This window comes from Desmodus rotundus, chromosome X, assembly GCF_022682495.2.
Source record: "Desmodus rotundus isolate HL8 chromosome X, HLdesRot8A.1, whole genome shotgun sequence".
In the NCBI taxonomy this organism is placed as follows: domain Eukaryota; kingdom Metazoa; phylum Chordata; class Mammalia; order Chiroptera; family Phyllostomidae; genus Desmodus; species Desmodus rotundus.
Window position 1 is genome coordinate 63368571 of NC_071400.1, and position 14566 is coordinate 63383136.

Here is a 14566-nt window from a genome sequence, read left to right on the forward strand (position 1 = left end):
AATGTTAAACTCTGAATGATATCACTTGTCAAAATTTTCTCCCAGTTTGTCATTCTTTTTCTTTGCTAATGAATTTTTCCAAGCAAATTTTATTTTTATGTAAAAAATTATCTGTGTTTTCTTTTATGAATTCTAGGTTTTGAGGAGATAGTTTTGCGATGCATTACATTAATGACCCCAATTTGTCATGCGTCTCTGTATCCACACCCTTTGGTAATTCCCTCCCATACTAACTCTGAGTTTGACCATATAACTTACTTTAACAAACAAGATAATATCAAACTTGATATAAGCAGAGACTTGAAAAAACTCTTGCATATTCTGCTTCCTCTCTTGGAACTGTGCTACTGCTATGAGAACATATGCAGGCTAGCCTGCTGGAGCAATGTGAGACACATGTACAAATGAGCCTGGTCCTCCCATCCAAGGCGTCCTATAGCAGCCAGTCTCCAGCCAAGCCACCAACTCAGGAAATAGCCCACTTGAGATCAACAGAGCCTGATCCAGATTGTAGAACCTCCCAAGTGACCCATAGACTCTTAAGTTTTGGTACATAAATGTTCATTTTGGTTTTTTACACAGCATATTGTGGCAATAGTCCTCCATCATTGTTCTTCCTTTTCAGAGATATCCTGGCTGTGCTTGCTTGTTATTTTTCCACTCAAAATTGAATTCAGCTTGTCTAGTTTCAAGGGAAAATTATATTTTTAATGAGCTTATATTAAACTTATAAGTTATTTTGATATCTTCATAACTTTGAGTCTTCCTATTTAAGAATGTGGGATGCCTTTCCATTTGTTCCTCCAGAGTTTTATAAATGTTTTCTCATAAAGATTTTAGACATTTCACCCTGGCTGATGTAGCTCAGTGGATTGAGTGCTGGCCTGCAGATGAAAGGGTTGCTGGTTCAATTCTCAGTCGGGGCACATGCCTGCACTGCAGGCCAGGTCCGCAGTAGGGGGTGCTCAAGAGGCAACCACACATTGATGTTTCTCTCCCTCTCTATCTCCCTCCACTCCCCTCTCTAAAAATAAATAAATAAAATCTTCTAAAAAAAGATTTTGGACATTTCTTTTTAAGTTTGTTTCTAAGTATTTGCTATACACTGAATGTTTGTGTACCCCCAAAGTTTATATTTTGAAACCTAATCCCTAATGTGATGGTAATAGGAGGTGGGACCTTTGCGAGGTGATTAGGTCATGAGGGTGGAGCCCTCATGAATGGGATTAGTGCCCTTAGAAAAGATGCCCCCAAGAGCTCTCTTGCCCTTTCTACCATGTGAGGATACAGCTGGAAGAAGGCAGTCTGTGAATCAGGAAGCAGGCTCTCAACAGACATTGAATCTGCCCATGCCTTGATCTTGGACTTCCCAGCCTCTAGAACTGTGAGAAATAAATATCTGTTGTTTATAAACCACTTAGTCTGTGGTTTTCTATTACAGCAGCCCCAATGGACTAAGATAGTATTTTATCTTATTTGTTGCTCTAATAAATGGAGCTTTCTCTTCCATGAGTTCCATATATTAATTTTATATCCTCTACCTTACTGAATTATCTTGTTTGTAGTAATTAGTTTGCTTGGGTTTTCTGGCTATACAATCTTACCTATGAATAATGATAGCTTTTCCTCATTCATTCCAATGGTATACTTCTAATTTCTTTGTCTTTTCTAATTACAATGCTTACTGCCTCCAATAGGAATGTTAAATTGTAGTGGAGAGGGTATATACCCTTACCTGGTGTCTGATTTTAGTGTATGAATGCTGCTAGTGTTTGCTGGTTAAGTGAAATGATGGATAGCTGGATTTGGGGACACATAAAAACATGCATGCACAGACGTAACTATATCAAGGGAAAAACCATATGTTCCTCTTTTATTGAACGTTTCAAATATTTATTTACTTATTTATTTAATTTAGATAGAGGGGAAGGGAGGGAGAAAGAGAAGGACAGAAACATGGATTAGCTGCTTCTTGTATGCACCCAGACCAGCACCAAACCTGCAACTTAAGCATGTGCCCTGACCAGAAATCAAACTGGCAACTTTCTGCCCTGCAGTTCAATGCCCAACCAACTGACCTACACCAGTAAGGGCAATTGCGCATTTTTAAATAAAGAATGGGTGTTGAATTTTGTCAAATGATTCTTTTGCATCTCTGAAAATAAGATTTTTATCCTTAGATTTAAAATATCAGACTTTATTAATGAATTTCCTAATATTGAATGATTCTTTTGGGGAGATTTATTTATTTTTCAATTATAGTTGACATTAAATATTATTTTATATTAGTTTCTTTTTTATTTTATTTTATTTATTTATATTTACAGAGAGGGGAAGAGGGAGGGAGATAGAGAGGGAGAGAAAAATCAATGTGTGGTTGCCTCTTGAGCGCCCTCTACTGGGGACCTGGCCTGCAACCTGGGCATGGGCCCTGACTGGGAATTGAACCCGCAACCCTTTGGTTTGCAGGCCTGTACTCAATCCACTGAGCCACACAACCCAGGGTGATATATTAGTTTTAATATTGAGTGGTTCTCGCATTCTTGGAATTAACCCCACACAGTTGTGGATTTTGTTTGCTAATATTTTATGGGGGATTTTGTATTAATATTCATAAGTGAAGATTGCTCTATCATTTTCTTTTTCTTGTGGAATCTTTGTCAGCTTTTGGTATCAATGTTATACTCATTTCATAAAAAGAATTTGAAAGAATTTGAAAGTGTTCCTTCTTTATCTAGGTTTAGGAAAATAAAAGTAGCATTCAGATTATCTGCTTTCCAGCATTAATAGACCTCCCCTGTAAGAGCATCATGGTCTGGTATTTTGGGGGAAGGTAACTCTTTAGAACCATATTTCTTCCTTGGAAATTGGTCTAAATGAACTTCTCTCTTTTAGAATCACTTTTGACCCTGGCCAGGTAGCCCAGTTGGTTAGAGCATCGTCTGGATACACCAAGATTGTGGGTTTGATCCCCTTCCCAGGCAAGGCACATACAAGAATCAACCAATGAATGCATAAATAAGTGCAACAACACAATGTTCTCTCTTGCTGTCTTTCTCTCCCCCTCCCTCCCTCCCTCTCTCTCTAAAATCAATAAACATAACCTTGTGTGAGGACTTTTTAAATAAATAAAAATTTTTGAATAGACTTGGTTTTGGTGTATTTTCCTAGGATGTTTTCCATTTCTTCTAGGTCTTTAAAACAATTTGTATAAAGTTTTATGAGGAAATCTTTTATGTTGTTTGAAATGTCCTCATACTATGACTATGCCCAACTTTTCATTTCTGAATTTGTATAGTTGTGCTTTCTCCTTTTCTTGATTATGTTACTTAATGGCTTATATATTTCTTTTTCACAGAATTGGCTCATCTCTTAGTTCTGCTGTTATGTTTTCTAAGTCAATTATTTGAACTTTTCTCTTTGTTAATTCTTTCCTTCTATTCCCCTTAAGTTGTTTTGTTTTTCTTTTTCTAATTTTCTGAGTCAGATGCTTGCTTTTTCTTTTTCACTCATTTTTAATGTAAGTATTTTAAGGCTGTGAACTTTCCTCTGACCACTGCTTTATCTGTATCCACAGATTCTGATATGTAGTGCCTAGAAATTATTATTATTAATTATTAATTATCATTATCATTATCGGCTAGACATTCAGCAACTTTGGTTTGAGTTTCCCCTTTGACCCAAGAGTTGTTTGATAGAGTTTTGAACATATTCAGATGGAAAAGCCATTTACATTGATTTCTAGTTTTATCCACTTGTGATCAGAAAACATTGTATTAGTTCCACTTTTGAAATTTACTGAAATTTTCTTCTTAATATTGATTTTGTTATTTAGGTTTTCTACATTCTCACTGGTTTGTTCTTGTTGTTGTTGATTTGACCTACCCTAAAGATGAGTTAAATTTCTCCTGTTTTTAGTGTATTTCAATCCATTCTCTATTTCTCCTTGTACCTTTTAACATTTCAGCTTTGTAAAACTGCTGTTATTTGGTACAAAAAAAAAAGGCATAACTCTATATTCTCATTGCAAATCATGGCCTTTTTGCCTCAGTTAATGCCTTTTAAAATAATTTTTTATTTTGGAATAATTTTAGATTTGAAGAACAGTTGCAAAGATATGTCACCTAGTTGCCCATCATGTAAATGTGTAACTTCATTTTCAAAACTAAGAGATTCTCTTTCTCCCTCCCTTCCCCTCTCTCTAAAAATAAATAAGTAAAATATTTTTTAAAAAACCTAACAGATTAGCATTGGTACATTGCTATTGACTGAACACCAGACTTTATTCAGATTTTAGCTTTCTTTTTTCCATTTCAGGATCCAACCTAGGATCCCACATTGCATTTAGTCATCATATCTACTCCAATCTGTGACAGTTCCTCAGTCTTTCCTTGTTTATAAGGACCTTCACAGTTAACTAATGCCTTTCATTCTGAGGGTTCAACTTGTCTGATCATTAAGACTGCTTTATTTATTGGCATTTAACTAGTATACCTTTGCCCTTTCTTATATTTTTAGCATTTCTGAATAGATTTGTTTTAGTTGTCTCTCTTGAATACAGCAGTTGGGTTTTGCTCAGTGATCCAATGGAAAGTGTTTCTCTTTAAATAGGTGAGCTAAGACCATTTATACTTACTGATACAAAAGATGTTTTGGTGTTAATATAGTCATATTATTTTAAGTATTTTTCTTTTTTAGTTATATGCTTATATATTAAAAGCACTTTACCATGCAGTCTGTTCTGTTTGTTTTCTGTTATCCTAAGATTTCTAAAGAAAAGTTTTTATTTTGGTCTAGTGATTACTTTTAGGTATCTTATTTTTTATCACTTTTTTCCTAGTTGTTTATTGCTAATGTAAAGAAATACAGTTGATGCACTGGCCAGGTTGCTCAGTTGGATAGAACATCGTCATGATACTACCAAGGTTGCAGGTTCAGTCCCCAGTCAGGGCACATGCAAGAATCAACAAATGAATGCATACATAAGTGGAGCAACAATTCGATCTCTCTCTCTCTCTCTCTCTCAATCAATCAATCAATCAATCAAATTTTAAAAAAAAAGAAATGCTGTTGATTCTTATAAGTTGACTTTGTACCTGGCAACCTTGCCGAACTCTTTAATTCTAATAGTCTCTGTTGAATCTGTTGGTTTCTCCTCTTCTCTTCTAATCCTTACACCTCTCATTTCTTTTTCCCTCTTTATAGTATTGACCAAGACTTTCCATTCTATGTTAAACAGTGGTTGGTGAGAGTAAATATCTATTTTCATTCTCAATCTTCCAGGAAATTATCTTAAGTTTTCTTATTTAGTATAAAATATGCTGTAAAGTTTGGCTATGTAAACTTCACCAAGTTAAGAAATTTGCCCTCAATTCATAGTTCACTAAGAGCTTTTATCATAAGTAGGCATGTAATGTACTTTCCCTACATTAATTGACAGAATCATATGATTATTCTCCTTTAGTCTATTAAGGTAAATTACATTGATAGATTCTTCTGAAGCTGAACAAATTATCCTTGCATTCTTGGAATAAACTTCATTTGACCGTGATATATTTTTAACATACTGTTAGATTTGATTAGCTAATATTTTATCTGAGATTTGTGTGTCTATATTAGTAAGTGAAATAAGCCTATAATTTTCTTTTTTTTTTTAATTGTCCTTATCTGGCTTTAGAGTCAAGATGTCAAGATAATACTAGACTAATGAGCTGGACAGCTTTCCCTGCTTTTTCCATTTTCTGCAATAACTTACATAAGAAGAAAAGTAACTGTTCCTTAAGAGTCTGGCAAAATATACCTGTAAACCCTCCTGGGCCTGGATTTGGGGAAAAACAAGGTCCTTGCCTACTATTTCAATTTCATTAATATTTAGTATTCTATTCAAGTTCTCTACTTCTTCCTACACCATTTTTTTAAATTTGTTAAAATATTTATTTATTTTTAGAGAGGAGGGAAGGTAGGGAGAAAGAGCGGGAGAGAAACATCTATCAATTGCCTCTCACTCTCCCCCTGTTACTCAGGCATGTGCTTTGCAGGACAACACTCAACCAACTGAGCCACACCAGCCAGGGCCTTCCTATGCCATTTTTGTCATTTTATATTTTTTGAGGAAAAAATATACCTGGGTTTTTAAATTATTTCAGTCTAGTTCCTAACAGTCAAGTTTCTAGCTTGAGTACCTGGTGGTGCCTTCACAAAGAGAGGGTACCAAAGGACAGCATGTCTGTCATTTGGGGGCCAGAGGGAGATTGACTGCCTTTGCACTTCCAGCAAAGCAATGGCTGTGAGTGGTTCTCTGTTGATTTGGATATTTGTGATTGTATATGAACGTTCACACTTCTATAAATGTGTGTTTATACATAATTATCTGGTATGTTTCTGTTTATACAAAAATATCAGAATGAAAAAGAAAAGTTTTTCACAGGGAAATTAGCTGGATAATTCTCTGTGTAGCTATTTTTCTATATCTGTTTGCCTGGGTCCCTGAGCTGTGAGGGGGTAATTCCACGGGTCTTTCAATGTCCCTGTGGACATCTGCATCTCCAGCAGTGGGTGATTCATTCTGTGTGCTTTTTCATGTCTTGGAGTATCTGCAACTGTGAGGGTTTGGGATTCTTTGTGTATCCATATGTCTCTGTACATATTTGCATCTCTAAAGGCAGAGGATTCCGTATGCATCTCTGTTTCACTGTAGAAATATATGCATAGACTGCACATGCTACGTGGCAAGTTCAGACTTTCCAAGTCTGGAATAAGCATTACAACAGGAAATGCTCTGGATTCCAGCTTCCGGATGGAATTTCACTCAGAAAAATACCCCTTCCTGGTCCTCCCAATAACTGCAGCATTCTTTGTCTTTCTTCAGGAGGCTGAGTTGAAGGGGTTTATGCTAACCTTGACCTCAGAGGCCACGTCTTTCAGGAGGATTTGGCAGAGCCATGAAATTCCACACCCTGCCACTCACTTCTTGCCAGGCCCACTTCTTTCTCCTAAACCTTTTTATAGCTCCACGTTATCTACCAGACCAATTCCAATCTAAATTGTCCAGAGAGGCCAGAGGAAGACACAGAGATGAGGACAAAGAAACAGAATAAGACTTTTTTAAAAGGAAATAGATAAATAAAGATAGATATAGGGACAGATATATTTCTCTAACAGATAGAGAAATGAGAACAAAAACACAGAGACCAAGAAATAGGGCCTGAAAGGTGGGAGCAGACAGTCAGAAATGGGGGTAAGCAAAGAAAGATGCAGACAGAACGATATACAGAAAGATGGAGTGGACTGTGCAGAGAAAGAGGTACTGACAGAAATAAGGCAAGAATGTACAGAGGAAGAGAAGAGAAGAGATGGGACAGAGACAGAGATGATAACAGCCAGGTAGATAGAGCGGGAGTGACTGGGATTAGATAAAGATAGAAAAGAGGGTGATGAAGATTAGGAGGAAGAGGTTAATGATATAGAAACTAACACTTTTGAGCATTTATGTCTGAGGCATGGTTCTACAAGCTGTACACATGTTAGCCCATGCAATGCTCATAGTCATACTGTGAAGCAAGTACTGTTATCCCTGTTTTACAGATGAGGACACCGAGGCACAGCAAGTCAGTAGCACAACTAGGATTGGCACCCAAACCATCTAGCACAAGCAACCATACTCTTGACTACATACTCAGTGACAGAGATAGACACAGAGGGATGGGGAGCTGGAGACAAGATAGCAAACAGATGAAACACATGGAGGGATAGAGGGATTGAGACCAGAAACAGGCACTTGAGGAGAGCAACCCAACATGATGGTAACAGAGAGAGAAAAGGGGTGATAGAGAAAAATGAGAATCAATTTTTAGGGAAGGGGAGCAAGAAGACCAACATAGGGAGGTGGATGTGGGTGCACAAGAGAGAGATAGAAACAGAAAAAAAATAATATTGGGGGGTGGTGAAGACAGAGATTAGAACAGAAAGGTGAGAATAGAGAAAGGTAGGTGGGGAACAGAGACAGATGAATGCAGCAACACAAATAGATGAGGACTCTGGAATAGGCAGTGATAAAATAAATAGGGAGAGAATGATGGAGACAGAAAGGCAGACAGAAAAGAAGCCAAGAAGCCAAAAGAAATAGAAAGAGAAACAGAAAAGACAGAAATTCGGGAACACAGAAATTCAGAAGCAGATGAGAAAATGTATTATATATGTGAGGATGGAGACACGGACCAAGTGAGAACCGTAAGTTAGATGGAGACAAGGTGATCCCCCCAATGTAGGCAATCTAGTGAGAGCGAAAGCAAGAGCAAGAAGGGGAGAGAAATTGAGAGAGAATATTAGAGACAGGAAAGAGAAAAAGCCGGAGAGCTATAAACAGAAAGACAAGAGAAAGCAAAATAGAGACAGAGATGGGTGGATATCTGAGAGGTGGTGACAGTGATGGTGAACTCGGGGGAAGAGAGTAAAAAGTAAGGAGGAGAAATAGAAACAAACAATGAAGTCATTTCGATATATCAGGGCTGCACTCTTCTGTATGGTGCCCACTAGACTATGAGCCCAGGAAGCAGGGTCTGGGCCTTTGTCATTCACTACTGTATCCTACATTGGTAATACCATCTCAATCACATGCAGGGCTAGCTTTCATTAAACATTAGGTGCCAGGGACTGCATGTATTCCACGGATTATGTCATTGAATCCTTACAACTCTGATCTAGTAGGTATTATTAGTATCATCCCCAGTTTATAGATGGAAAAACTGAGACTCCAAGTGATGAGAAATTTGCTGAAGGTCACACAGAACAGCTAGGAGTGAAGCCCTAGGTTGGACCAATGGTGAGAGTACCGGTATATCATGAACCGAGGATCAGGATAAATCCTACTCTGTCTGTGCACCCGAGGCGCAAAACACCAAATTTCAGTCTGCCTGACTCCCAAGCCAAGGTAAGTGTGTCCTGACTCCTTACTCTGGAGCTCCCTCCTTGTGGTGAAGGAGACTGACCTAGCTTGCTCAGAGAGAAAGGGAAAAGTCCACTGAGTGGCAGGAATAAAGCCCTGTGGGAGGATCTCAGCTTGAGAAAATCAGAGAATGCTTTCTGCAGGAGGAGGTAATTCTAAGAGGCCAGAGGAAGATTTTTGTAGAAGTCAATGAAGTTTCTGGGCCCCTTGTTTGCACAGGTCCCTTCCAAGCCCCTGGTTAATGAACAGTGAAAGATCAAAGAGTGCTGAAGGTTTGTCACTGTACAAGAAAATTGAACTGCCCTGAAATTTAACAGCTCCTATATGAAAGGAACTAAACAGATTTTCCCAAATTTGACAACAGTCCTAAAAATGCACGTTAGTGTGAAGCTGAAACTTTATTCTAAACTATCAGTAGTGAAAAACAAATTTCTATCAGCCATGCTGTGAAGAAAGACTGATTACTATTTCTATTCTCTCTATTGAAAATGACCTTACCTCATGCTTCAATGACAAAATAGAAGCCCCCAGACATAGAATTGTTACAGGGCCCTCATCTTCCCACCACTGGGTCTCTAAACCTCCCAGTGTCTGCATTCATCCTTGCCTCTTTTCTTCCTGTTACAGTGAGGGGCCCGAGGACCTCACCTCTTCTCTGAGGCCTAGTGCCCCAGATCCTACCCCCTCCTTTCCCTGAATTATTCCCTTTTTTTCCTGTGTCTTCATCCCCTCCCTCTCTACTGGATCATTCCCAGCAGCAAACAAGCATAGTCTAGTATCTCTTATCTTTAAAAAAATTACTCTTTGATCATCCTCCTACCATCACATTATGTCTCTGAGCAGTGTGCGCATTCACAACCAGCTTTTTCAAGGGCATTGCCTACACACCTAGCTGTACTTCAGTGGGGTGGAGGGAGCTGTTCTATTCTGACTTCAGAGATGGTCTTGTAATAAGCTACTCCTACCAGCACTCTATCCAATTATTCTTGTTTTTCTTTTATTTTTTTTTATTTTAATGCTCACCCAAGGATAGTTTATTGATTTTAGAGAGAGAGGAAGGGAGAGAGAGAGAATGAGATGGGGAGAGAGAAACATCGATGTGAGAAACACCAATCAGCTGCCTCCCGCATGTGCCCCCCACAAGAGCTCCAACCTGCAACCTAGGAATGTACTCTGACTGAGTATCGAACCTGCAACTTTTTGATACATAGGATGATGCTCTAACCAACTAAGCCACCCAGCCAGGACTATTCTATTCCTGTTTTTTGAATTAATTTTATTTCTTTTTCAAGATATATATTACACACTTTAGAATACGCATGTATGTACAGTTTGAATACATAATAAAACAAATAACCTGTATACCCATCACCCAGTTGCAAAAAATTATCATTTTTGAATGACAAAACCCTCTGCGTAGCCAGCCCTCCCTAGTCACACCTCCTTCCTCCCCCTGAAGTAACCACTGTCCTAAATTTTTTATTTTTTATTCCTTGCTTTTCTCCATGATTTTACAACATACGAATGCACCCATATATTGTGTAATTTTACACAATTTCCACTTTATATAAACATTATTTATGACTTTTTTGCATCAGTGTTAGGTTTCCTATGTTTCATCCATGTTGACACATGTAACTACACTTCATTCATTTATTATTTTCATATAGTATTTTATATATGTCTCAATTTGTTCATCCTATACTCTTGTTTCCATTTCTCATAGTTAAAAACAGGCTTTGGTGAACATTCTTGTACTGTCTCTCAGTACAGATGTGCAAGGATTTCTCTAGGGAAGCAATTCTCAGACTTTCGGGTCTCAGGACTTCATTTAAGGATATTCTTAAAAACCATTGCAGACCCCAAGGAGGTTTGGTCTTTGTGGACTATATCAATTGATACTTGCTGTATTAGAAATGAAAACTGAGAAAGCTTAAGTATATTAAGTTTAAAATAACTATAAAAAACCTATTACATTTAACACAAATAACATATTTTTATGAAAAATAACTATTTTCCAAAATGAAAATAATTTAGTGAGAAGAGTGGCACTGTTTTATATTTTTGCAAATCCCTTTACTGTATGGCTTAATAGAAGACAGCTGAATTCTCATATCTGCTTCTGCATTCAATCTATTGTGATATCACTCGTGACATAGCCTCTGGAAAACTCCACTCTACATTCTTGAGAGAATGCAAATAAAAGAAGCAAATGACATCTAACTAGTATTATGGTTTTGGCTCCCTACCCTACTACCCCACCACGCCCCCAGGATCACCAGACCACACTGTTGAAGACCACTGCTCTGGGATATATCCCTACAATTGCTGGGTCATAGAATATGTGCATCATTTAACTTTACTAGAAAATGTCCAACTTTTTCTAGAGTAGTTGTATCAATTTAGACTCTCATCAATGGTATATATGTTCACTCTTTTTTTTAAAAAAGATTTTATTTATTCATTTTTAGAGTGGAAGGGAGGGAGAAAGAGAGGGAGAGAAACATCAATGTGTGGTTGCTTCTCACTCACCCCCTACTGGGGACCTGGCCCACAACCCAGGCATGTACCTTGACTGGGAATCGAACCAGCAACCCCTTGCTTCACAGGATGGCACTCAGTCCACTGAGCCACACCAGCCAGGGCTATATGTTCACTCTGCATTCATTCTGGTGTTTACCCTCACCACTCCTCCAAAACTACTTCTATCAGGGGTCCATATCCAAAGGACCCTTTTTAATTCTCATCTTGTTGACTTCTGAGCACTCTTGAAACATCACCAACACATCCCCCAGTATGTCCTTATCTCTTTACCTCTGTCTCAGTCTCTTTTGCCACCTCCTGCTTCTTCATCCAACCTCTAGCGTTTGATTTCCTTGGAGCTCAGTCAAAGATCCTCTTCTTTTCTTTGCTCTGTTTCAGACTAACCTCTTCTCTCATCTCTATATGGACAACTCTCATTTATATCTGAAACCCTGACCTCTCCCCTGGGATGTACTGCTATTGGCTTGACTTCTCCACTTGGTTATCTCAATGGCATGTAGAACTAAACTCTTGACCTTCTCTGAAAAACACATCCCTCTTTCTGTCTTCCTCATCTCAGTGAATGATGTGGCTCCATACAACCAGAATTCTGGGTGGCATCCTTGATTTCTCCCTTTCCCTCCCACCCCCAAGCTACCACTCCAAGCCCTTTCAATTCTAAATACTTCTCAAATCTGTTTACCTCTCTCCATCCCCCACCACCACCACAAACCACCTTAGTCCACTCTCCATCATCTGATGACAGCAGGCTCCTAATCTTGTCCATCTCCAGTGCAGCCCGTGGCAGCCAAAGTGATCTTTTTAAAACATTAACTATATCATGTCAATCCCAAGCTTAAAACCTTTCAATGTAGTATATTCAGGATTTATCTATAAAAGAGATACTGTTGCCCTGACCGCTGTGGTTCAGCTGGATGGGCATCCTCCCTCAAGGTGGAAGGTTGCCCATTTCATTCCTGATCAGGGCACATGCCTGGGTTGCAGGTTAGTCCCAGTTGGGGCAGGTACGAGAAGCAACCCATCACTGTTTCTCTCTCACATCCATGTTTCTCTCCCTCTCTTCCCTTCTCTCTAAAAATAAATAAATAAATAAAATCTTTTTTAAAAGAGAGAGGTACTATTTCATCATGATTCAGTTCATCTGTGATACAAACTAAAACAAAGGTTTCATGAAACATACTCTTGATACTGAGCCTAGTATACATTTTGATCTTTTCTATTCTTTTCTCAAATCAATTTCAATATCTTCTGCAATTTGACCCACATCAGATAACAGAGTGGTGATGGCCAGAGGGAAGGGGGGCCGGGGTTAGGTGGAGGTGGGCAAAGGGGGAGGAGATGGGGCCATCTGTAATAGTGTCAACAATAAAAATAAAGAAAAAAATACTTGTAAATTAATTTACTGGAGAAAAGCACATGTATATATATGTATGCACATACACTTATATACATGCATTTGCATATTTAATTACCTAACTGAAATCTTTTTCTCCTTCTAAATTCAGAAGTGCCCTAGAAATAAATACTGCGTTTTGTGAGTGATAAATAAATAAATAAATAAATAAATAAATAAATAATAAAACCATTGCTTCAATACCTTGTTTTTGCTTATAGAATAAGACCTATTCTCTTTACCATGCCAATAAAGCCCTACATAATCTGGCTCCTGCCTACCTCTTCGACCTCATTTCCCACCCCTCAGCTCACTATGCTCCGGCCACACCAGCCTTCCTACTGCTCCTAGGTATACAATTTCCCTTTCCCCCCAGGGCCCTCCCACTTGCTGTGTCCTCTGCCTGAAACATTTTTGCCTCCACTCATCATCTGCTCTTACTCCTTCATGTCTCAGCTCAAATATCAGAGCTTGTCTGACCGCTTAAGATAAATTGCCCCCATCCATTATTATCTTTCCTATCACCCTATTCTGTCCCTTTATAGCCTTATCACAATTAGTAATTATCCACGTTTATGTGTTGTAATTATGTGTGTTTACTTCTATGGTCCCTCCAGCATCAGAGTATGAAATTCGAGGTCCAACTTTGCTCACCACAATCTTGTTCATGTCTGTCTTATTCACTACTATGGAACTTGTGCTTCATATAGTTCCTGGCCCATAGTGTGTGCTCAAAAGACATTCATAAAATCAGTAGAGATCTGAAGAACAAATGAAGTCCAGTTGGGGAGATGTGGAGACAGTTTCATGCAGAGGCAACAGCATATGCAAAGGCTAGATAGAGAGACTAAGAAATGGTCTAAAAATTTCAGCTTTCACTCGTGTGGAGTCTCCACAGGCTGGGAGGGGCCAGATCATGCAGGGTCCAACTTAATCTTCCCTGTTGCAGAAGGTAGGTTTCCTTTTAAGCCAATGGGGATTCATTGAAGGGTTCTAAACACAAAAGCAATATGATTTGACTTACCTTTTCAAAATATCACACTGCCTACAGTGTAGAGAATAGATTCCAGGAAACAAGACTGAAATGGGAAGGCAGTGACATTATTGCAGGTTAGAAATTATGCTGGCCTAGACTAGGGAAGTGGCAGCAGAAATGAAGAGACTACATAAATAAATTTGGGAGATATTCAGGAGGTAAAAATAACAGGACTTGGTGATTGCAGGGGGGTTGAACAGTGAGAAGAATTAGGGGTATAGCTCAGGTTTCTGCTTTGACTAAGGTCAGTCACTAAGGTAAAATACAAAGAAGGACAAACAGGTTGGGAGGAGAATGCCTTGAGTTGGGAAGAAGCTAAGGTTTTGGGTGTCTCTGGGGTATTCGGGCAGAGGTGTCTAGTAACCAGTTGAATACAAGGGTCAACAGAAATATCTCCAAAGGAGTTCATCATCACCAAGCCCTTATTATATGAAATGTTAAAGGGACTTATCTAAGAAAAAGAAGACCAAAACTATGAACAGTAAAATGACAACAAACTCACAACTATCAACAACCAAACCTAAAACAAAAACAGAAACAGAGTGTTCGCTTTGGCAGCACATAGACTAAAATTGGAACGATACAGAGAAGATTAGCATGGCCCCTGCTCAAGGATGACACGCAAATTCGTGAAGCGTTCCATATTTAA

At 38.5% G+C, this 14566-nt stretch overlaps 1 non-coding gene across 1 annotated transcript; it reads left to right on the top strand.

Moving 5' to 3' along the window:
* Window positions 1-14459: 14459 nt before the first annotated feature.
* On the top strand, window positions 14460-14566 carry LOC112308232 (U6 spliceosomal RNA). The gene has a single exon (XR_002975151.2). It is a non-coding gene; the product is annotated as a U6 spliceosomal RNA (small nuclear RNA).